The following is a 26775-nucleotide window of genomic DNA, read 5'->3' as shown; positions in this document are numbered from 1 at the left end:
CAGCAGATTTGCTGGTAAAGAATCCGCCTGCAATGCAGGAAATCTGGGCTCGATCTCTGGGTTGGAAAGATCCCTTGTTGAAAGGAGCAGCTACCCGCTCCAGTATTCTGGCCTGGAGAATTCCATGGACTGTATAGTCCATGGGGTCGCAAAGAGTTGGATATGACTGAGTGGCTTTCACTTTCACGTTTATGTGCATAAATACAATTTCTCCCTACCAAGACAAAGTCAAGTATTTTAGCTAGTCTAACCTAAAACATAATATTGCTTTGGTTCATAGATCAGTCTCTCATTTTGTCTGCACTGCCCACCAGGCAGCCTCATCCTTGGTGAAACAGAAATTCATGGCACAATTTCCCCCTAAAATCTGTCTGAACTTTCAGAAATAAAAGACTTTTCAAGTCCCATATTCTTTCCCTGCACTTCCATTCCTGTCTAATAATAATGGAGTGCTTTATAGTATATAAATCATATTTCTGTTTAAAAGTGACCTTCTCCATAACCTTTTTGTCTCTGCCTGTCAGCACATATTCTTCTAGTAATAATAAGCTTTAGCCAGGAATGAGGACTTAAAATTAGACTGATTCCAGGAACCACCCTAATGAAGGCTGGGATGTAGCTTATTTTGAAGTTAAATAACTTACCAATTTCCCCCTCAAGTAGATGTGAACTGAATGAGTCATTTTAAAAAATAAAAAAGTTTACTGATAGTTTTGAAAAGGAGGAAAAAAAAACCAATAATTTTCAGCTTGAGAGAGCCCTCTGAAACTGACAGTGAAAATGATGTATGTTTACATCATTTTCTGTTAAAACCAAATTGGAAATCTATTATTTCTTTCTAATTCTAGCACAGCTTTTAGAAGCCATAAGGCATTAGAACTTTAATCCACTGTCTTTTCACCTGAAATTCTTTTGATCCTAGAATTCTTCAAAATTTAAAATATTATGCTATAATGAATCATGTAAGCAGGACACATTATATACTGAACTGGCATTTTTTCAAGGTATATTAACATTCAATTACCAAGCTTTAATACAAACACCTTAGGCATACAAATTTCTGATTTTAATATCTTCCCAATAAAATGTTTTCCATATGGCTGTCACAACTATATTATTTATTTAGAGAAAAATGATTCAAGTCTGAGCTCTTAGAGGACTTCCCTCGTGACTTAGATGGTAAAGAATCCGCCTGAAATGCCAGAGAGCTGGGTTCAATCCCTGGGTTGGGGAGATCCCCACTCCGGTATTCTTTCCTGGAGAATTCCATGGACAGAAGGGCCTGGTAGGCTCCACTCCTTGGGAGGGCAAAGAGTTGGACACGACTGAGTGACTTTCACTTTCACTTTTTCTGAGCTCTTAGAAGCTGCTGCTGCTGCTGCTAAGTCACTTCAGTTGTGTCCGACTCAGAAGCTAGACCCCCAGAAACAGTTGAAACTATCTGATAAATAGATGGATATATATATTTTTTTTTTCAAGTAAATGGTTTTATTTTAAACCATTGGTGTAAATTTTATACAAATTTTATTTTGGAGTGAATCATAATTAAAAATAAAACAGCTTACTTTCAATAGGCTAATTTATATTTAAGCCTTTTCTACATTCAAGATTGGCTTGTAATTGTGAGCCAGTCATTTTTACCTAAATATACAATTAGGAAGGCAAAGTAAAGGGTGCAGTGCTTCAGAATGTAAATGACTTCCCAACCATGGAAGCTCTTTAGGACAGTTCTATCAAGGTAGAAATGAAGGAGGGACATGAGTCGCCTCCATGATCACAGAATCAAGCAACGTCAGCCCAGGCACAAATCTTGGAGATCATCCACATGGCCATCCCCTGGCTTGGTCCAGGAGATGTGGCTAGATACATCACAGTGAGAGGCAACCCAGGTCAAGGATCTGGGGAGACCCAACAAGCTGTGTCTTCCCTTTGAGACTCACCTTCCATACTGACACATAGTAGATGTTGGAATATTTTGAAGGAAAGGAGACCATTTACCTGTGTTGAATCCTACATACTCCCCACTGAGTTGAACAGGGAAAGTTTAGCATATGGTAAACCTTCCCATCTTTTCCTTGTATTAAAACAATTTCCTAGAACATTGTTCAGTGGAATACTAACTTGAAATCCATCATTTTAAGAACAATGGAATGAAGTCCAGATAAATAAAATATTAGCCCATGTCTCATAGGGAAAAACTTTGGAACCCCAGCTTCAAAACTTTCACACACCTTTACTGAACACTTTCAATAAAGAGACTTATTTACATACCAGCTATACACAGAGGATCTCATTGCTTGTAACCCGCCCATATCCTTACTGTGATAGATTGAAGTGTCCTCGTGAGAAGCAGTTTATCTGGGTACCCATGGACTCTGGGCTCCATGAATGGTCATGGCAATTGTCAAAACATATGCTTGTTAATAACATCCTATCCGATCACACACAAAGACACATGGCTATATTCACTAGTAAGCTGAGTGCAATAGCAGATAAAAGACCTGAACTCATATATTTAGACCCTGCCTTTAATAAATATCATCCTAACATCTGGTCCATTGGCTGAGTTCCCCTGGGTATCTTCAAGTGGACCTCGCATCTCATTTTCTTTCCCTGAAGCTTATGAGGGTTTGGGAAGAGGAAACTGTGAAGAAGGTTCTCTCTTCTTCTCTTACTCACATCTGTGTATAACTTTAATTGCTCTCAAATAATAGTGAATGAGCTCCCAAGTTAACCTTATTGCTCAAAGCATTGTAGAGTACTAAGATCTGAAGATATTAACTACTCTGGCATGGGATTTGTCTGTGAGTTCAAGTTCAAAAGGAACCCTTCATGGATTGGAAGAGCTCTTAGTGGTGAACAGAAAGAAGCTGCCAACAATTGCGGGGCCACCATCCTGTCTGCCCCTTATCAGCAACTTTCATCCCAGTCCTTTGAATGTCCACCAAGGGCCAGGTGAGACAGAGGCAGGATCTGTGGAATTTCCAGGATTGAGTTTAAAAGGAGGATCAGTTGGCAGGTGGCAGTTGAATTATTGAGCTGTGCTCTCTTATTTGTGTCAGCAGCAAGCTATTCTTCTTTGTCTCTGTCTCAGAGACAAACTGCAGGCCCCTGGCCCATGAAAAACAATGACTTAGAACTACAAAAAACTCTGGAGGAAAGAGAAATGGTGCTTCTTTTTCTTGTGAAAGTGATTGTTGATCAAATCACCATGTTTAAATATCAAGGCAAAACAACACAGTTGCAAAAAGCTCTATGTATCCTTAATCATTCATGGTGCTGTTTCTCCTCAATGCCAACACTAAATTTCTGCAGGATGTGTAATTTTTTAAGTGTATTTTTTCTTTTTTTTACTTTCCTTTTAAGTAAAAAATCTATTGTAGTGCTTCTCAAAGTTTACTGTACATACCAACCTCCTGGGGATCTTGGTAAAATGAAGATTCTGATTCAAGATGCCTGGGTTGGGACCTGAAAGATGCATTTTTGGAAAGCTCCCATGTGGTGCTGAGGCTGCTGATCAACCACACAGTTGAAGGATCAAGGTTCCAGTGTATTATAACCATGGTTGAGTTGCTGCCTTTCTTAGGGTAATATACTTGTAAGTCAATCATGGAGCAGCAGATTGACTTCACAAATAGTTGCTTTGAGTTGGCATTATAGGTAGAGAAGGTTACTCTTCTAAAGTAGGAAAGATCTTATTGAGGATAAATGGATGAAATGAGGACATTTCAATTCAAGCCCTTTCTTTTCATTTATCATCTTAGCTCATGAACTTCAAAACTTTTCAATTAAAAATGAGTTATAAAAGAAACACCATCACAGATTAGTTTCAAGTGTTACTTGCCTGAACTTTTACTCTCCTCTAAAAACCAATACTGTTATTATACCCCAAGGGCACCTCAGAATTCTTGTTTTGTCAACCTCACCTTTGCAAGATGGGGCCAAGTATCAGAAGGGTGATTAAGTCAACCTTCCAATGAGTTTTGTATAGTTTTGAAATTAGATCCATTTTTATTCACTTCAGACAATATAAAGGTTAAACTCTGCACTTGAAAAATACAGCTGAATAATGATTACTTATCCCAGCCAGCCATCCTGTAGATGTACTCCAATGTGCTCACTCAACCTCTTCATTTTGAACAAGCAAGCACAGTTTTCAGAAGCCAAATAATGCATCTGGCTAATTAAGTCACTGAGTTAGTCAGATGTGTTTTAACTTTTGTAAGAAAAAATAGGAATGGTGATGGAAAAAACACAGAACTTCTAAGGATTCCTGGTAAATATGGCCTTAATCATTGACAAGAAGTAATCACAAACCCAAGTAATACGTGCCAAATACCAACATAATGATCCTAAACCAAGATAACTTACAAAACCTACTTTCATAATGTTCCTGATCATCTTTCCTTCCCACTATTACATCATTTTAAAGTTGAGTCGGTGTGTGTTTCTGCCTCTTTTTCTAGACTATAACCTGTTCTAGATGAGTAACTTAATCCTATTAATCTAGGCATCTCTCTGAAAACTTAGCATTAAATCATATTAGTAGCTTAGTTCAGTTCAGTTGCTCAGTTGTGTCCGACTCTTTGCTACCCCATGGTCTGAAGCAGGCCAGGCTTCTCTGTCCATCACCAACTCCCAGAGCCTGCTCAAACCTATGTCCATTGAGTTGGTGATGCCATCCAACCATTGCATCCTCTGTCATCTCCTTTACCTCCAGCCTTCTATCTTTCCCAGCATCAGGGTCTTTTCCAATGAGTCAGTTCTTCGCATCAGGGAGCCAAATTATTGGAGTTTCAGCTTCAGCATTAGTCCTTCCAATGAATATTCAGGACTGATTTCCTTTAGGATGGACTGATTGGATCTCCTTGCAGTCCAAGGGACTCTCAAGAATCTTCTCCAACACCACAGTTCAAAAGCATCAATTCTTTGGTGCTCAGCTTTCTTTAAAGTCCAGCTCTCATATGCATACCTGACTACTGGAAAAAATATAGCCTTGACTAGACTTCCCTGGTGGCTCAGATGGTAAAGCATCTGCCTACAGTGCAGGAGACCTGGGTTTGATCCCTGGGTCAGGAAAATCCTCTGGAGAAGGAAATGGCAATCCACTCCAGTACTCTTGCCTGGAAAATCCCATGGATGGAGGAGCGTAGTAGGCTACAGTCCATGGGGTTGCAAAAAGTCGGACACGACTGAGCAACTTCATTATCACTAGACAGACCTTTGATGGTAAAGTAATGTCTCTGCTTTTTAAAACGCTGTCTAGTTTGGTCATAACTTTTCTTCCAAGGAATAAGCGTCTTTTAATTTCATGGCTGCAATCACCATCTGCAGTGATTTTGGAGCCCCCCAAAATAAAGTCTGTCACTGATTCCACTGTTTCCCCATCTATTTGCCATGAAGTGATAGGACTGGATGCCATGATCTTAGTTTTCTGAATGTTGAGTTTTAAGCCAACCTTTTCACTCTCTTGTTTCAACTTTCATCAAGAGGCACTTTAGTTCCTCTTCACTTTCTGCCATAAGGGTGGTGTCATCTGCATATCTGAGGTTATTGATATTTCTCCCAGCAATCTTGATTCCAGCTTGTGCTTCTTCCAGCCCAGCATTTCTCATGATGTACTCTGCATAGAAGTTAAATAAGCAGGGTGACAATATACAGCCTTGACACACTCCTTTTCTTATTTGGAACCAGTCTGTGGTCCCATGTCCAGTTCTAACTGTTGCTGTTGACCTGCATATAGGTTTCTCATGAGGCAGGTCACGTGTTCTGTCATTCCCATCTCTTTAAGAATTTTCCACAGTTTGTTATGATCCACACAGTCAAAGGCTTTGGCATAGTCGATAAAGCAGAAGTGAAGTGAAGTGAATTCGCTCAGTCGTGTCCGACTCTTTGCAACCCCATGGACTGTAGCCCACCAGGCTCCTCCCTCCATGGGATTCTCCAGGCAAGAGTACAGGAGTGGGTTGCCATTTCCTTCTCCAGGGGATCTTCCCGACCCAGGGATCGAACCTGGGTCTCCTGCATTCCAGGCAGACACTTTAACCTCTGAGCCACCAGGGAAGCCCCAATAAAGCAGAAGTAGATATTTTTCTGGAACTCTCTCACTTTTTCAATGATCCAACAGATGCTGGCAATTTGATCTCTGCTTCCTCTGCCTTTTATAAAATCAGCTTGAACATCTGGAGTTTCACCATTCACGTACTGCTGAAGCCCGGTTTGGAGAATTTTGAGCTTTACTTTGCTAGCGTGTAAGATGAGTGCAATTGTCCGGTAGTTTGAGCATTCTTTGGCATTACCTTTCTTTGGGATTGGAATAAAAACTGACCTTTTCCAGTCCTGTGGCCACTGCTGAGTTTTCCAAATTTGCTGACATCCTGAGTGCAATACTTTCATAGCATCATCTTTTATGATTTGAAATAGCTCAAGTGGGATTCCACCAACTCCCCTAGCTTGTTCGTAGGTGTCTAACTCTTTGCAACCTCATGGACTGTAGCCCTTCAGGCTCATCTGTCCATGGGTGATTCTTCAGGCAAGAATTCTGGAGTGGGTTGCCATGCCCTTCTCCCTGGGATCTTCCCAACCCAGGAATTGAACCAGGGTCTCCTGCATTGCAGACAGATTATTTACCAGCTGAGCTACCAGAAAAGCCCAACAGAAAGAAAGGACCCCATAAATGCTTATTGAATTGAAGTGTACCCCAAAAGATATTTTTAACATAATTTTTCTTATTTATATAAGGAGAAATGACTTTGAGTTAAACTAAATATAAAACAAAATATATTTGAAACAGTATTTTTTACATAAAATTCTATTTCATCGCTACTTTGGAAAGATCTTGGGAAAACTGTGGTCATGACAAAAAACACTTCCCAACCTGACCTGAAGGGACTGAACACTGTTAAAAAGAGGACAATGAAGTTAAAGGATGAGAATCTTCCTAACAAAGGAAGGCAGTAGTAAGACTTTGAATTTTGGGGAGGTTTGAGTACTTAAAACTAAACCAATGGAATTAAATGAAATTGGATCGACAAGACAATAACCCCTATGTATCTAGTTAAAAGGTATGATGGCTTTGCCTTTTATTTTCATTGGCATTTCTATTAGAATGGCAAATATATAGTGAGAAAAGGTAAAAGCACCTTTGACTTTGTTTTCCTTGTTATTCTCCAATCAGTGATCCAAGCAGTAGACTCTCTTTTCATAAATGTGAGCTCTGTTTAAAAATCAAAATTTGTTCAAATGCAAAAATTGTATGGTGAGCACTGGTTTACAAAAGTAAGACACAGTGCATGCATGCGTGCTAAATTGCTTCAGCTGTATCTGACTCTTTGCAATCCTTTGGACTGTAGCCCAACAGGTTCTTCTGTCCGTGGGATTCTCCAGGCAAGAATACCAGAGTGGGTAGCCAGGCCCTCCTCTCAGGGATCTTCCCAACCCAGGAATCGAACCTGCATCTCTCATGTCCCTTGCATTGGCAGGCAGTATGGTGTATTAATTTGTTTTAATTAAACAGTGACAGTCACATGAGGGTATGTCACACATATCTATTTGTGTAAGCCCTTCCCTTCTCCTCTTGTTTGCTCTCCTACCACAAGACCACTCAATGAGACATTTGGTCAATTTGGGATTCTTTACAATGGAACCTTCCTAGGAGTCCTATTGTAGAAACGTAAACTGTAACGACATGGAAGAAAGATTTAGACAAATGTGATAATAAACTGAGAAGCACCAAATGTTATCAATTAACTTTATTTTCTTGAGCTTTTAAAGAATGCAGTGTGCTTTTTGTGTTTGTATTTGTAGAGCACTGCTGGGAAAGGGGGCCAATGTCATCTATTGGTGGATTCATTGCAGTTTATCAACACACACATATACAGAGAGGATCCGACAGTTTAAGTTACATGCTCCTTTCGTGTTTATCCTGCATCCAAACTCTTTGTTCTTCATGTTTCTGGGGTTTATATTTGTTTGGTTTCAGGCTTTATTGATTCCCTTTCCTAATTCTGTTGATGGTTTAATGATGGATTAATCTACTTTATGCATATAATTTCTCTAATTCACTAATAAAATGGAGCACTTTCTTTAACACGGTTTTTCAAAACATAATTTGTCTTCTCATACTTTTGACATCGTTGGAGTGTTTGATATGGATAGAAAAACAAAGCGGCATGAATTATTTCAAATGTCCTAAAAAGTTAAAACAAGCAAGCCTTTAATAACCCACAAGTCAGATATCATAAGGAAACTTACTTTTTTGTAAAGGTATGACCTCAGAGCCATAAACCCTTACCTTCCAAGGGTGTAAAACAAATTATAAAAAGACTAAGCCTAAATTCTCAAGGTGTTAAAACAAGTTTATATCCTAAGAATTTTATTTTATTTTTGCATCAAGTCATTAATGTAGCCTTGTTTTACCTACTAACATGGTTCCTTAGTATGAACTACTTAATGACATCATCATTAACTTGGTTTCCATTTAATCTTTTCAATGTGTTAGTTTTTATAGCAAAGAAGTTATATTTAGAAACTTGTTAGTGTCATTATCCATGGATATTCTTTTCTGGACAAATCTAAAGGTAAATTTCTCTTCCTAATGTGAAAATTGCATTCCTCTTTTTACATTACCTTTTCCCTCTCAGTCTGGAGAGAAGAAACAGCTGTCATTTCTACAGATTTGTAATATTGAAGTCTATGAAACATGCCTTATAAATAAATTCATTGAAAACTCTTTGAGAAGCAGTAAAGCTTTGCTCTGATTCTTGAGTCTAAACCAAGAATCTGAGTGATTTACAGACTGACCTCAGTTGAAAGCCACTGCAGTTTTGTTGGTTCTCTCTTTCAATAATTTTGTAAAGCTCATATTCATATTCAGAGTTGAATAACAAAGCTGTTAAGCTCCTTACATTTCTATTTCTCTAGCAGTTGTACTGAATAACTTATTTAAGTCACTGCCATATTTATTGCACCACTGAAAACCTGGCATTTGTAAATATTTCTTATTTTTATGGGGTGATTATAGGGTGCTATGCCTTACACAAAATTCTCTTACAAGATTTTTCTATTCGTTGGCTAATACGTAAAGTATTCGGCATCCTCATTTTTTTTTCAAAATTTAAAAGATCAAAATTAAATTAAATTTTAAAAGGAACATAATGGCATTCCCAAACCAGTACGATATGAAAAATGAAAGTTCCTATGCTCTTTTAATACTAAAGTTGACTAAATTCTCTTAAAACTGTCAGAATCTTTAGTCCCTTTCAACTGAGACTACAAATCCAGCAAACAGTTCAAATTTACCCAAGTTAAAATTTAGTCAAATCGTAAAGGATTATATCCTATCTACTGCAAAATGCTGCCTGGAATTTCAATAACTACAGACACAACCTACACCTTGACCTCATTTCAAAGACAAAATTTCTAAAAGGATAATCTTCAAAGTGAAAGAAGGGTCCTAAATAACTAGTATTAATAAAACCTTTAGCAATTTAAGATATTGTATGCTATGGACCAAGCACAAAATCAGGCCAGAATGCATTTATAACATGTTGCATTTATCTTTAAAAAATGTTTTTCTGGGTAATTATGTTTTAACACCTTTTTTTTTTTCTGAGACAATAGTCATAAAGTATTCTTTCCTTGTTGCCTTTGTATTTCACAATTTTGTACTCATTTTTATTTTTTTCCAGTTATATTATTGTGTATATGCTAAGTTATTTATTTTTATATGAATAAACTTTTTTATTTTGATATTTAACTACACGTCTTGCATATGTGTGTATGCTGTACACGGGTCAGGCTCAGTGCAAAGAAAACTACCAAGTCTGGATTTGAAAGTGAAATCAAAGAGGGTTAAATGAAAAATGCAAACAGGAAGGAAATGATGTACATGGAGCAAAACAACTGTAAAGAGATTTCATTTTTTAATAAATTAACAACAAAACTCTTTACGTTTACCTTCCCCTTATCCTCAACTGCCCTGTTATCTGCCTTCCTTGAAGAAATGGTACATATCTCAAGTCTTTTAATTTTTAATATGACTTCCTCATGGTGAATGATAATAATTAAAAAGAAAATATTCATGATAAATCAAGTCAGTGTATCAGCCAAGTCATTATATTAATCAGTGTTTCACAGGTAAACAGCCCACTCAAATGGGCCAACTGAAGAAGAGTTTCTTAGTGAAGGAACCATTTATAAAGTGTTGACTAGTTTCAATGACACCGAAAAGGAAGGTGAAACTAACACCAGGGAGCAACACCACATAGTGAGGCCTAAAGAGTGAAGAGAAAGAGGGAACAGCTACTGAGATCTGGAGAGAACTTTCTGGACAAGGCACACCTGGCACCAAAGCCTTGGCCCTGGATAGAGGGATACAAGCATGGTCAGTCAGACCCAGAGCCAGGAAGGGAAAAAGCTAAGAAAATAGGCACTGTTCTTATTCTCTGAAGTTTGTGCAATGCTTATTGAGAGCCACAGCTGTCCAGAAGCCAGACAGCAGGGGCACCCAATGAGTGAAGTCCACAGACACCCATTTCCCAAGATCCAGAGCCAAGCAGAGTCTGATAAATAAGCGCAAGGATGTAATGTAAAGTTTGATGACTATAGTAGATAATGCTATCTCATATATTTGAAAGTTATTAGTAGATCTTAAATGTCCTCATCATGAGGGGGAATAATTATAACTGTGTGGCAATGGGTGTTAATTAGACTTATGGTGATGATTATTTTACAAAATAAACAAATATTGAATCACTATGTGTACACCTGATACAAATATAAGATTATATGTCAATTATACCACAATTTTAAAAAATAGTTCTTATCCAACACAGGCACTCTTGGTGGCTCAGAGGTTAAAGCATCTGCCTGGAATGCTGGAGACCCAGGTTCGATCCCTGGGTAAGGAAGATCCCCTGGAGAAGGAAATGGCAACCCACTCCAGTACTCTTGCCTGGAGAATCCCATGGAGGGAGGAGCCTGGTAGGCTTCAGTCCATGGGGTCGCAAAGAGTCAGACACGACTGAGCGACTTCACTCATCCAACATAGGAAAATCCATACAGAGAGAAAGCAGATTACTAGTTACCAGAGGCTGGTAGTGGAGGGGCAATGGGCTGTGACTGCCTAGTTGGGTTTTCTTTTAGGGTAATACTAAAGAACAGTGGTGCTGTGCTCCGTCTTGTCTGGCTCTTTGCCACACCATGGACTGTAGTCTGACAGCCTCCTCTATTCAGGGGATTTTTCAGGCAAGAATACTGGAGCAGGTTGCCATTTCCTCCTCCAGGGCATCTTCCTGACTCAGGGATCAAACTCACGTCTCCTGTGTCTCCTGCATTAGCAGATGGGTTGTTTACCTGCTGAGCCTTTGGGGGAAGCTCATCATTCCTATAGAACAGCTTACAAAAAAAAAAAAGAAAGAAAGAAAGAAAGAATCTGTCCACATCAAATATAAGACGATTCTATTTTGTATTTGCCTTGAAAATTAGGAATTTTTGCTTTAAGTGGATCAAATTGATCTGATTAATAACTGCTACTTAAATTGACACAAATCCAAGAACAATCCCATTGACCTGGATAAAAACATTTGCAAATTTGTGCACTCTTTACAAAAAGCTCATGTGCACATTTCAAGCTTAGAGATTTTGCTTTAAAAAACAGCTCTTCTTCATAATCTAGTCTTTTCTACTGATTTTCCTTGATGGTAAACCAATTACATCACTGAAGTGTCTTTTTCCTTAGAGTTCAGTAGCTGTTTCTAGCGTGGGAATAGAGAGATTAAACATATTTGAGAGCTAAGCTCCAATTTACATGAACTCAATTGTGGTTAAAGCAACTAAATAAAAGTACTGAAGTATAAGACTTTTTATGGCTCACATGAGGAAATGATTCCAAACCACTGTTTTCTCTAACAAGAAATTCCTTCAGTGTATTTTGGAAACAATTCTATAAATGTCAGTATGTTTTATGCTAATTCTTCATATACAATGCATTAATTTTATAGGGATTTAAATCATCGAGTTTTATTATTCCTTTTACATTGTGTATTTCTTTGAGAAAAAACATGACTCCTTGATTTATCTTTGTACAATACTTCAATTGTTGAATGGTATAGGGCTTTTAATAAAGTGGTCAGGTACTGAAGAATCGAGTTCACTGATAACTTTTGTACAGGTGTCAAAACTTAGACCTTCATCTGAGTATGTATGCCGTCATTAGATGAATGATTTCCTTTAAATGGGGAGACTGTTGTTAGTGGCTTTAAGTTCTCTTCCAGATCTGACATTCTATTTTCCACTTACAACTTTGCTTTTTTGATGCATACAAACTTACATACACAATCTCATTGGATACTGAATCCTTAAGATACTCCTCTAGGCCAGGAGGAGTGTCTTCAGGATTTTCCTTAAGATTTTCACTGTTTCGCAAATGAGGAAACCAAGATTTACGAGATTTTCACAAGACCGAAAGTGAACTCAAGTTTCCTTCTTCTAATTCTACAACTACTACACCATCAAATCCAGAATTGTATTCTGTAGATGGATACACTCTTTACCTGTATTCCAGGGAAGATAAACCTGTAATATCTAAAAATTTCCTTTTAAGCTTTAACCTCTGGATCAAAAAGTAGTTTAGCATATTGGACTAAATTAAAGAAGACTAATAAACATAGGTTTCATTTTGCCAGTCTCTGTCCCTTATGGATGAAAACAGTCTTTATATTAAAATTATTTGTTAATATCTGCAAAAGCAAAAATTTACCACTGCTTAGATTTTAGCATATGACCTCTGAATACTGTATCATGTTTCTTTTTATAAGATGTAGAATTTCACTTTTAATGACAGAAATGTAATGTGAACACTTTCTTTTGACTATATTTTACTGACATAGTTTGCAATATATATTCGTGTTGTTTAATTTCAAAAGCATGGTATGATTTTCTTAGCTAATTTCTTTTTGCTAATCCTTTCAGTTGTTTTCTTTTTTTTCAGAGAAACAAATTCTATTATCAAAACATTTCCATAGTTTAGATAACTTTCTTGAGTTACAGTCCTACAAAGAAAATTACTGGTAAAAGAGTTTGTGCATTTTTAAGACTTTTAAAAATCCTTGGTTAAAATTTTCCCCAGAAGTTTTGTGAAATTTATACTATGAAATACAGTGCCTGATGTTTCTTAATTCCCAATATCTTTGTCAATATTTTTAAATGTTTAATATTTGTCAGTTTGATAGTTGAAAATGGTTTCTTTTCATTGGCATAATGACAGTGATAATCAATGTTTTTTCCTGTCTGTGTGTATGTACTGGTTGACTGTGTTCATTTTTTGGGTATGCATTTATTTCATTTTCTCTGTGAAAGATTTGGTTTTACATTTACAAGTGTTTTTCCTAGTCATTATTATATAAATATTTATGTACACTTTCTTGTAGTTCTATAAGTTAATTTTGATGTACATGTAATTTTAACGCAGCTGGAATACATCTTGGTGTATATGCATTTCTGATTGTTCTCTATTTCTCTTTAAAGCTTATTATATGGATTGCAATGACAGCGTCATTTGTTAAAAAAAAATCATCTTGAATTCAAAATGCTCTATTTATGACGTATTAAATACTTATGTGTAAATGAATTTGCATAAATATCTGTTCTTTCCCAAGAATCATATTTATAATTCTGAACCTACACCCATACTGTTAATAGTTGCTTTATAATCTATTTCTTCCCCATGGAAAAAGTCCTGCAATGCTCTTTTTCTTTTAAATTATTTTTAGTTTTATTTTCAGAAGAAATTCAAAACCATTTTGTCATCTTTCATAAAAAGCTCCTTTGGGACATTAATCAGAATGATATTAAAGTTAAAATTGATTTGAGAAACTGGATAATCCTCTAGTTAATTAGTACTAACTAGCTTACTCATATTAGTTCATTTATTTGTTTGTTCATTCAACAGTTCTTAACTTGGCTTTTTTCCCCCTATTCTCCCAGGACTGTATCTGACATCAAAAAAGGCAGCAGTCTGGGAAAACAGACTAGTTAGCTAGGACTTTTAGGTTAGTTCCTGACATTCATCAGTGACTCTTGATGGAGTCCTAGTGGTCCTCACACTTATGGGGGTATCAAAATCCCTTAAAGAACTTGATAAAAAGACCAATGTCAGAGCTGATTCAGTTGCAGGGAAACTGGGCCTCTGTTTTGTTATCTCTCAGGGTGAGTCTTAAACATACGCAAGTTTTAGAACTATTGTCTTAATCTCTATAATTAAATGTCAGGGGGCATTAAATTTCAGGTACCTAATTAAGGACAATAGTAATATTCATGAAACACTTTTGTAAGTTCTTTTTCAAAGAATAACTTAATTCTCATAACCAAATCATGTAGTGGCACTACTACTGTCCCCATCTTACAGGTTAAGGGTGAGAGGCTCAGTTAGCAAAGTGCAGTAATATGCCTGGAGCAATGGCTGGGAGCTATCACAGGCAGGACAGAAACCCAGGTCACCTCTCTTGCCTTGATCTTTGTGCTATATCCAGTATCACCTCTACTCTTCTTCACTTCGTTTTATATGCATACACTTTTTAGAGCTTAAATACATGTATTTTTGTAAGAAGCTTTATATTATTAGCATAAATGGAAAACATTTATGAATTGCCAACTACAGAAAGTGCTTGTAAAAATAAATTCCACATGTGAAGCTCGTTCGATGCTATTGTTCAAACTTTGAGCCCAAGGCCTCCACTTTGTTTGTTTTTTAAAGGAGATTAATATGTGTGTTAAAAGTTTCAAAGACTCAGTAATCTCAGGCTTAGACTTTCTGCTTGATTTAATTGCAAGGTTTAAAAGAAAACTAAAAGAATGAATCCACCCCTATATTGTTCAGGGAAATTTAACTGTGTGCCTGTGTCTGAAATTACATTTATATGTGATATTTGATCCATACTACATGGTAACAATGGATCAGTGAAATAGCTGAAAAAGTCACAAAGTAGAAAATATGGTGAATATTTGTCTAACACTGGATCAAGAAAAGGCTTTAAAAACCTAAAAACAATAAAAGAAATCATAGAGAAAAGTCAGTGTATTTGATTGCAAAAAGTTTTAAACAGTGTGTACCCAAAAGAAAATAAATAAGCTGGTAGCATAATCAGAAAAATAGTTGTAAAACTTGTAACAGATAAATGTTAGCATTTTCTAATGGAATGATATCATTACAAATAATTTTAAAAGAACTAAATAAATGGAGAAATGAGCAAATAAAACTGTCAACAGTGCTTTTTTTCCTGGATCATAGCTGATTTCTTTTGCTGCATATCTATATTTTCCAGTTTATCTATTAGCATGTATTACTTCTATGTTCTGAAAAAAACTTCTCTAATAAACATCATTTTTAAGTGTAGAAATATAAATTAGCTTATAACCGGAGAACCACAGAAATAAGATTTATCAGACAAGATGCTTAACCTAACTGGAAAAAATGCAAATCATATGTTAAATCTATCAAGTATAGTTTTAAAATATCCATTAATAATATTTTGTTCTACATGAAAAATAAGGCAGATCCACAGAAGGGAAATGACATCCAAATTGATGAATCACTCTCTCTGTGTCTGTCTCTGTCTCTCCCTCTCTCTCATATACAGAGACACACTACATTACTCTTAGAGAGGATCATGTGATTCATTAAAGCAATTTCACAGAGTTGAAACACCTAGCACTGAAAGCTGATATAACATATGTATATATATATCTCATTTGAGTTTTCTAAAAACTCTTGAGAAGTAATTGGTAATAATCAATGTCATCCCATTTTTTAGAAGAGGATTCAGGCTCAGCAACTAGATCTAATGTTGTGTTTCTCAAACTGAGTATGCATTTACAATTGCTTCTGGAGGCAGAGGAGGATGTTTTAACAAAGCAGTACAAGCATCATAGATTAATTCAGCATCTTGGGATAAGGCCAAAAGAATTAATATTTCTTAACAGTGTCTCAGATAATTTACACGTACCATCAGGATTATAAGTGAGAAGCAAAATTTCAAACATGACTTTCTGACTTAAGTTTCTGTGCTGATTTTATTACCCCTTTCATATAAGTCTCAAAGCATGTAGTTATTTTATAGGTGTCTTATTTGGCATGTTTAAGATATTTTCATATATCTGCAGTAGAAGTACACTTTAAGAGCTTATGTTTCTTATTATTATGAATCTCTTAAGGAAGTATTTATCTATAAAGCTAATAAAAAGATGCATCTATTATCTATACTTTATGCCTCAGGTATAAAAATTGATCAAGAATTTTCATTGCAGCCCTTCTGTCCAGAATCAGAAATTTTAAAATGTTGACAAACTTAGAAGTTAGAAGAAATAAAAATATTTGCCAGTTTATTTAAATATGTTGTTTTAATATGCTTTATGTATTCCACACTCAATTTAAAGATAGTTATTTGTTATTTTAAAGCAAAATATTTGATGGTTATTTACTACCCTAGCTTAGGGTTAAATTTTCAAAAATTTCAATAGCTTTCAGATGTTAATTTTTAATAACTGTATTAACAATGAGTTAATGACCATGTTTAATAATTAATATATTAAATTATACATTCAAGCAAGTTTATTCTTTATACATTTATTGGGCAAGTAATAGTAATATTCACATTATTTTAACACATGTCTTACCAGGCTAAATTCATGAAGCCCATTTCTGAGTCATTTGGAAGCTTTCTGTGGATGAGCTGATGTCTGCCAATGGTGCTTCATTTTCTTAAATGTTCTGTAGTACCAACTAATTAGTCTCAAAGGGTAGAGACCATGGAATTTATTATAGTTGCTTGGAAGACTTTCATTTCATCAGCAAAATATTAAAAGATGTAATCAATGTCTTGTTTATATTGCTAAAAATGTTTAATATGTACTGGCACCTGCAGCATACTTTTGTGTAATGAAAAGATGAGTTAAAATACCTTTTATAACAAAGATCTGGTGAAACTATAATCTCATTTCAAAAGTTTAACAATCCTAAATTAATATAGTACCAAAAAGATTTTCTTCTTTTATTTTTTTCTATTAAAAATGTAGTCTCCTGTCCAAATTTCACAAGGAACCACTATCATATTAATAAATGAAGAAAGGATTCTTAAGAGAAGGAGGCAATTTTGGTTATGGAAAGTATCTGTGTTCTGAGGTTAGTAAGAGTTAGGTTCAAACCTGATTCAAATGTTTGGAAGATGAAGGAACTTTAAGCACCTTTCTTAAAAGCTCTAGACCTCAGTACGTTAGTTTGACAGAGATAAAAATACCTACTTATGTGTGTTCATTGAGTATTTTGAGATGAAAACCTTAGAGCAATTAACATAGGGCTCAAAACATGATGGCACAAAATTGTGTAGAACTTAGATTGAATTTTATTATAATCACATATCACCTTGCATTATATGTGATTTATTTCCCATTTTTCTAAATATGAGAGCAGAGGCCATGTTTTAATATATTTTTGAGTGTATAGCACAATAAATGTATGACACAGTACTAAGCAATTAAAGAGATGAATATATTTATTGATGTGTTTATGTAAAGGATTCTCTTCATGTGATATTATTAAGGACAAAATGGTGGAAATAATTTTAAACTATAGCAAAATCTTAAACTTATGAAAAAACTCTAATTAAATGTTTACTTCAAATGGAGAAGCTTTTTTGCATCTCCACATCTTTATGTTATTTATTTTTATTGAACTATGGTTGATTTATACTGTTTTGTTAGTTTTAGGTGTACAGCAAAGTGATTCAGTTATACACATATACATATGTTTGTATACTTAGATTCTTTTCCTTTATAGGTCATTGTAAGATACTGATATAGTTTCCTGTGCTATATAGTAGGTCCTTGCTGTTTATCTATTATATATTTATGCATCTCTACCATCTTAATTAGAGTTTTAGCTTTGGATAGTGATAGTTATTGATCCAATTAACTCTAAGTAGGCAATAGGAGAGACGTATTTAACTGTTACTTCCAGGGACCCATTTCCATGAACAGGAGCCTTGCTGTTGTAATAGGCTACAGTGCCAGCCCAGTTTCTCTCCTTATCCCCAGAGCCATATCCTGTGCCAAACAGCTTTGGACTGCTACATTTACACCAGGGTCAACCACATCTATGACTTGATTTGGCTAATGAGATATTTGTTTTTAATTCTCCTCCCCTCCCCCCCCCTTTTTTTTACTTTATATTTTATATTGGAGCATAGTTGATAAACATTGTTTTGTTAGCTTTAAGTATGCAGTGAAATGGTTCATATACAGATATCTATTCTGTTTCAAATTCGTTTAGGTTGTTATATAACATTGGGCAGAGTTCCATGTGCTATACAGTGAGTCCTTGTTGGTTATCCATTTTAAACAGAGCAGTGGGCAGGCACATGGCTAATAGGATTTTAGCAGATGGGATCCCAGCAAATGCTTGAAATGGGCTTGCATTCACACTTGCTCTCTTGTGTCTCTGCCATCGCTGTGAAGACAAGTGAGGGCCAGCTAGCAGGGGGACGACAGTAATGTGGAGCCGAGTAGTCCCAGATGCCTGAGCTGATAGCTAACTGACAACCTCAGACTGTAACAAATCTGCTGGCAATGCAGGAGACCCAGCTTCGGTCCCTGGCAAGCACATATCTAAGGAAGCCCAGCTAGATTAGCATAGCCACCAGCCAATCTTCAGCTTTCCCAGACATGTGAACACAAATTGATCATGTCTGTCATGCATGTTTTGTGGCTTTTAAAGGCATTCTTATGGATACAGGTAACAGTGATAGCTCTCTTTAGAAATTGTTTTTAAAAGGTGATGTGTAATTTGTTAAGTAATCTGGCATATGCCTGCTTTTTTTTTATTTTTACAAAAGCTTGTAAAATAAGTATAATAATGCCAGATTTTAATTTACAGTTGTTTTACCAGAGGTAGAGAAGGATGACTCCTGAGAGGACCATCCATCCGATGTGCAAGGTTAATTATCTCCACCTGGAACAGGGCAAAATCCTCCCCCGTGCCCAAATAATCTCACGGTAGTAAGATGAGCCTTTGTGTAAGAGCTAAATAAATATTTTCAAAGAATTAAGTCACATACAGTTAAGCTTATGGACATGAAATTTTGAACAGATATTGATGCCAAAGGCATTTTTCTTTCACCCGACTTTTGTAGGTTTAAGTCTCCTTGTCTAAAAATAGCAACATATCAATCCATTAACATGCACATTCTCTCATTACTTTAAATCCCTCCATTCCCCACAAACTCCAAGTCTTGACCACTGGCCTGAATGCCAGACAAATATATTCTACTGCCTATTAGACATTTTCAACTCAAGGTCAGTCAGGCACCTCCTACTTAACATATCCAAATAGAAATCCACTATTTTTCACTGAAAATTGAGGCTTGGATTTCCTGTCTCTGTGAATGACTCTACCCATCATGAAGCCAAGACTTGAGAATCATTCTTCATCCTTTCTCTTCCTTTAGCTTGCCTCTCCCAAATCTTATAATGGCTAAAGTGGTCCACACATTCCCAAAAACTATTCATCACCATTCTCCTGGCCTGCAGGAGCCCTGCTATTTATATTTTAGTAATCCATATTGATCACTAAAATATCAAAGTCATTCATTTTCCATGATAATCTGGCTGGGGTTATAACACAGTCTCAGAGTAGAAAAATGTGGAGCTCTATATTTCAACAATAATGGCAAACCTGTTGCTTATTTTTATGTTCCTGCATCCATGTAGGGTTGAGACAGGCATCCCAAGAAAGAAGGGCTTCCCATCTTCTCTAACAACTAATCAATTCTTTTGACAATCAGATTTTTCAATGCAAGGGTTAAGGGGATGAAAGGAGGTTTAAAAGTTAAAACATACCAGCAGTTATCTGGCACGAGACTCTTGAAGAAATTGTTAGTGCCTAAATGTTCCATGCTTTTCAGTGGCCTGGTGCCTGAACTTAAACAGAACTTCAATAAAAGTCATACAGAAAAAATAAATGGAATGGAATCTAAGGAGCTCAGCAATTATGTTAGAAATGTTTATCTAAGGAAAAAAACTAACATCAATTTTTAAATCCTTTTTTATTATAAAATATAAAGGGACTGAAAGTTTATCTCTAGATTGTGCACTGGGCAAATGAAATTCATATGTGTTGAATATACACTGATTTTTTTCAAATAATGAATCTGCCATGTGGGCTTATTCAGTTCTGCTCTTGCTGTGAAGTCCTGAGTGCACAGACTGTGTAGCCTTGGAGAACCCAGGAAGCTGAGCATATGATGCTCTTGACAGTGATGTGCCTTTTTACAAACAGGTGCCTGTCTGCACATGTGAAAAATGTGAAGAAGCAACTAATTGAACTAAAATACTTAGTATAACAGATTCACTCTGGGTTTACAGTGAGTATAACAGATTCACTCTGGGTTTACAGTGAGCATCAAGCACTCAAATAGAACATCCTGATCTATTATAACTAGTGTGTGTGTGTGTGTGTGTGTGAGGTGTGTGTGTGTGAGGGGGGTGTGTGTGTGTGTGTGTGTGTTGAGAGGTTGCATAATGAAAGACAATATACCCTTTATTGAGATATAGGAAGAGGAATCCAATTTTAGTCTTCATGTTAATGAAAAAGATGAAGTTTCTACACATTCAATGCTGTGACTCCCTCATCAACAAAACACAGAGGATTACAATAGAAATAGTCAAACCTTGCAGGGGCAAAACAACAATAAAAGGAACTCATCCCAATCATAAGTGATCTGAAGCAATGGGCATTTGTGCAGCAGATATTACAAAAAGCAAGCTGTAGACTCTGTATCTACAGCACAATGAGCATTCATAAAAGTAAAGTCTGATCATCTTCTTAATGTAGTATTGGTCCACATAAAAAGAAGTGACCTTCAGGAAGACCTTCAGCAAGTTGGCTAATACTGGAGAAGGAAACCAAGATAGAGCTGAGAAAAGAAATCTTGTTGTTGTTCAGTTGCACAGTTGTTTCCAACTCTTTGTGACTCCATGGACTACAACACTCCAGGCTTCTCTGTCCTTCACCATCTCCCAGAACTTGCTCAAATTATGTCCACTGAGTCGGTGATGCCATCCAATCATCTCATCCTCTGTCATCCTCTTTTCCTCCTGCCTTCTATCTTTTCCAGCATCAGGGTCCAATGAGTTAGTTATTCACATCAGGTGGCAAAAAAGTATTGGATCTTCAGTTTTAGCATCAGGCCTTCAAATGAATATTCAGGGTTACTTTTCTTTAGGATTGATTAGTTTGACTTCCTTGCAGTCCCAGGGACTCTCAAGAGTCTTCTTCAACACCACAGTTCAAAGCCATCAATTCTTCCGCACTCTGCCCTCTTTATGGTCCAACTCTCACATCTATACATGTCTGCTGAAAACACCATCAGTCAGTTCAGTCAGTTCAGTCGCTCAGTCGTGTCTGACTCCTTGTGACCCCATGAATTGCAGCACTCCAGGCTTCCCTATCCATCACCAACTCCCGGAGTTCACGAAAACATCATAGCTTTGTCTAAATGGACCTTTGTTGGCGAAGTAACATCTCTGCCTTTTAATATGCTGTCTAGGTTTGTCATAGTTTTTCTTCCAAGGAGCAAGTGTCCTTTAATTTGATGGTTTCAGTCACCAGCAGCAGTGATTTTGAAGCCCAAGAATATAAAGTCTCTCACTGTTTCCTTTGTTTCCACATCTATTTGCCATGAAATGATGGGACCAGATGCCATGATCTTCATTATTTGAATGTTGAGTTTTATCCCAGCTTTTTCACTCTCCTTTTTCACCTTCATCAAGAGTCACCTCAGTTCCTCTTTGTGTTCTGCCATAAGGGTGGTGTCATCTGCATATCTAAGGTTATTGATATTTCTCCTGGCAATCTTGATTCCAGCTTGTGCTTCAACCAGCCAGGCATTTCACACTATGTACTCTGCATATAAGCTAAATAAGCAGGGTGACAATATACAGCTTTGATGTACTCCTTTACCAGTTTGGAATCAATCTGTTGTTCCAAGTCTAGTTCTAATTTTTACTTCTTGACCTGCATACAGGTTTCTCAGGAGGCAGGTAAGGTAGTCTGATATTCCTATCTCTTTAAGAATTTCCAGAGTTGTTGTGATTCACAGTCAAAGGCTGTAATGTAGTTAATGAAGCAGACGTAGATGTTTTTCTAGAACTCTCTTGCTTTATCTATGATCCAACAGATGTTGGCAATTTGACCTCTGGTTCCTCTGCCTTTTCTAAATCCAGCTTGTACATCCAGAAGTTCTTGGTTCACATACTGTTGAAGCCTGGCTTGGAGAATTTTGAGCACTAATTTGCTACCGTGTGAGATGAGTGCAGTTATGTCATAATTTGAACATTCTATGGCATTGCCTTTCTTTGGGATGGGAATGAAAGCTGACCATTTTCAGTCCCATGGCCACTGATGAGTTTTCCAAATTTGCTGGAATATTGAGCACAGCACTTTCACAGCATCATCTTTTAAGATTTGAAATAGCTCAACTGGAATTCCATCACCTCCACTAGCTTTGTTTGTAATGATGCTTCCTAAGGCCCACTTGACTTCGCACTCCAGGAGATCTGGCTCTAGGTGAGCGATTACATCATCGTGGTTATCCAGGTTATTAAGGTCTTTTTTATATAGCTCTTCTGTGTATCTTTGCCACCTCTTACTATCTTCTACTTCTGTTAAGTCTATATCATTTCTGTCCTTTATTGTGTCCATCTTTGCATGAAATGTTCCCTTGGTATCTCTAATTTTCTTGAAGAGATCTCTAGGCTTTCCCATTCTACTGTTTTCCTCTCTTTCCTTGCATTTTTCATTTAGGAAGGCTTTCTTATCTCTCCTTGCTGGTCTTTGGAACTCTGCATTCACACTGGTATATCTTTTCTTTTCTCCTTTGCCTTTTGCTTTTCTTCTTTTCTCAGCTATTTGTAAGGTTCTTCATACAACCATTTTGCCTTTTTGCATTTCTTCTTCTTGGGGATGATTTTGAATACATCCTCCTATACAATGTTTGAATCTCTTTCCATAGTTCTTTTGGCACTCTGTCTATCAGATCTAATCCTTTGAATCTATTTGTCACTTCCACTGTTTAATCATAAGGAATTTGACTTAGGTCATACCTGAATGGCCTAGTGATCTTCCCTACTTTATTCAGTTTATGTCTGAATTTGGCAGAAGGAGTTCATGATCTGAGCTACAGTCAGCTCCCAGTCTTGTTTTTGCTGACCGTATAGACTTCTCCGTCTTCAGCTGCAAAAAGTATAATTAATCTGATTTTGATATTAACTATCTGGTGATGTCCATGTGTAGAGTCATCTGTTGTGTTGTTGGAAGAGGGTGTTTGCTATGACCAGTGCATTCTCTTGGCAAAACTCTGTTAGCTTTTGCCCTGCTTCATTTTGTACTCCAAGGCCAAACTTGCCTGTTACTCCAGGTATCTCTTGACTTCCTACTGTTGCTTTCTAGTTCCCTATGATGAAAAGGATATCTTTTTTTGGTGTTAGTTCTGGAAGATCTTGTAGGTTTTCATAGAACCATTCAGCTTCAACTTCTTCAGCATTAGTGGCTGGGGTAAGGATCTCTAGTAAGAGCTAAACGATTGATGAGATAGCTGAAAATAAACACAAAATATCATTATTAAATATAATTTGATGAATATAGTTATGACTAAGAACGTTCCTCCCCAAAGTTGTGAGGCTTAAATATTAATGTTGGATGTGAAAAAAAGAACTTAGTATGGTGATGTATGGTAAGTACTCAGTTAATGGTAAATATTAAATGCATAGCTTTTATTCCATCATGGGAATTCATTGATTCCCTATAGACCCTTTGAGTGCTTAATAAAATCTTGAGATTAGATGAGTTACTTCTTTAGGTCAGCCAAGTGTATTATCTTTACCTGCAAAATTTACACCAAAATTTAGTAGCTTGAAACAATAATATTTATTAGATTATATTAATAGCTTTTGTAGATAAGGAATCTGAACACAGTCTAATTGGGGCTCTTACTCAGGTGTCTCACCAGGCTGTAATCAAGGTGTTGATTCAGGATGCTCTAACAAGGTACCATAGACTGGTAGATTTATAAACAGTAAGAAATTATTTCCTAAAGTTATGGAGGCTGGAAGCCCAAATCAGGTGCCAGCATGGTGGGGTTCTGGGGAGAGTCAGTGACTGGCTTATTGTAGCCACACATGACAGAAAATGCAAGAGAGCTCTTTGGGGTCTCTACTTATAAAATGACACTAATCCATTTCTGAGAGCTGAAGCCTTACAATCTACCTCCTAAAGGCCTACCTCCTAAGCCCATCTCATAGGGAATTAGGAGGTCAACGTTTGAACTTAGGGAGGACACAAACATTCAGCCAATAGTACAGTCGTATGGTCTGAATGGGGAAGAAGCCACATCCAAGCTCACTTATACAGTTATTGGCAGAATTCAGTTCCTTGCTGGGTGGCTTGGATGAAGCATAGCAATTCTCCACTGGCCATTGGCTGGAGATTGCCCCCTGTTCCTTGCCATGTGGGCTTCCTCATAGGGTGCTCACAGTATGACATCTCACTTCATTAATCAGGCAAGCAAGCAAGTACTGCCACTCAGGAGAAGTGCAAGCAAGATGGGAGACATGGTCTTTTTTTAAATCTAATTTTGAAGGTGATGTCCTGTCAGAGTTGCAAATTAGGTGAAAAGCCCTGGTCCAGCCAACACTCAGGGAAGGGCATTACACAGGTTGGGAACATCAGGGGTGGAGACCACTAAGAACTTCTTTAGAAGCTGTAGACCACAGAGCAAGTTGAGAAAATACTCTGCAAACAGACCGAAGAGCCAGACTTCACTTCAGAACCTACCACCACCAAGGTGTTCTGTTGAAGCAAGCTGCTGGACAGACCTATCATGCTGCAGTCCAGGGTCCTTGGAGTGGACCACTTGGGCTTGAACCAGACTTCACATATGGTGTGATCTCAGAAATTTACCTGACCTGAAATTCCACATATGTAAAAACTGTGTTTGTACAATACATACTTCTCATTAAGTGAATTAATGCATATAAATCTCTTAAAAGACTGCTGGGGAATAATAGCAATAAAGATACTTAGCTAGCAGGGCTGCTGACAGGATTAAATGAGATGATGAATGAAAGGTCTTAGCACAATCACCACATTCAACACATGGTATCTGCTATCATCGTCTTTATTTTCATCTTTAGAGAGAAGTGCCTCCTCCTGCTATAGGAAGTTGTTGTTGTTCAGTTGCCAAGTCATGTCCAACTCTTTGGGACCCCATGGACCTAGGCCCCTAGGTCCCTCTAGAGGGACACTAGGCCTCTCTGTCCCTCACCATCTCCCAGAGTTCATCCAAGTTCATGTCCATTGAATCAGTGATTCTATCTAACCTGCTGACCTGCTGCAAGTACCATTGCCCAATCTTCTTTCCTCAAGCTCCCTATAAGAAGGGAAACTGATTTATGCAGGGTCAGTAGCACAAGCTAAGGTGTCCCCAGTATTCACAGCAGTCAGCTTGCTTCTGAATCCCCGTGCTTCGGTGTCCCTTGAACAAGTGTTAATGAGAAAGATGGACAGACGTGTGCAGACATAGTAAGGAGACAAAGGGAGTCCATGACCTTCCAGGAAATTGGAGAGGACTTGGGTATCAGGCATGAATATGACACCAGCCAGGGAGCTCTAGCACACTCAGGCCACTGTGAGGGGTGATGGGCCTTCCAGCACAGTGGGGTGAAACCCATCTCTAAACCTCTGGGATGAATGGAAACATTTTGAAAGATTTTGTTTGGAAACACGAGTTTCAGTAGACTCTTCTTGAAGTCCCACTAGGAAATAGTGTTTCTGATCATTCTGGATGAAAATGAAATGGCAGCGTTTTTAGAAAAGGAATATATACTTGCTCTGTTTCTTAAACTCAAATATTCGAATAAATACTAGAATCTATGGTCTTTTTAAAGTTGTTTCAAGGCTGCAAAAAGAATAAAATGTGAATAAGGGCTTATGTTATATAGTCATCCACATAAGCAAATTGACTGGTAAATATAGTATAGTATGACTATCATAATCTAGATCACAGACAGTATAAATTTAGGGAATTTTCTGCATTAGAGAACTAAGCCTGTACATTAAGTGAGTTGCATCAGATACTTCATATGGTTTCTACAGGCAAAAGAGAGGTCTGTAAGTGGATGGTCTTGAGATGACAGAGAAAGGGGGTAAGTTCCACTTTGCATTGAATTACAGGGGAACATATATTTAATGGTTTATTTTATGGAATAAGAATATCTTTTCTCTCATTTTCCCCAACTCAAACCATTCCCACAAATTTATTGGCAACCTTTGGTTTTGTGATGCTACTGACCTGGCATCACAGATAGTGAAGACAGATGAGAATTAAATGACAGTGAACCAAAGAAAACTTGTGAAGATTTGAGTAAATAAGCTTGGGTGAGGCAGAGTAACTCATAAAATAAAACTCTTAAGGAAAAATAATATACTTGTATATGTATATACATACATATATATCACATATAAATGCAGGATACTAATTCTGAAAGAATAGCAATATATGTGTGTGTATATATATATATAATAGCAATATACATATATATACATATACATACACACATATATATATTTTTTATTTTAACATTAAAAAACAATGAGATATGCAATTAGAGAAAATGATAGGCAGTCCACAATGACATTTCAGACTCTTAATAGACAATGATATTGTT

The 26775-nt window shown here is 36.9% G+C and overlaps 1 non-coding gene across 1 annotated transcript; it reads right to left on the bottom strand.

Annotated features, from left to right (window-relative positions):
* TRNAS-GGA lies at positions 5992-6063 on the bottom strand. The gene has a single exon. It is a non-coding gene; the product is annotated as a tRNA-Ser (tRNA).

Source organism: Capra hircus, chromosome 2 (genome assembly GCF_001704415.2).
Source record: "Capra hircus breed San Clemente chromosome 2, ASM170441v1, whole genome shotgun sequence".
NCBI classification, from domain to species: domain Eukaryota; kingdom Metazoa; phylum Chordata; class Mammalia; order Artiodactyla; family Bovidae; genus Capra; species Capra hircus.
This window is presented reverse-complemented; position numbering and strand designations above follow the sequence as displayed.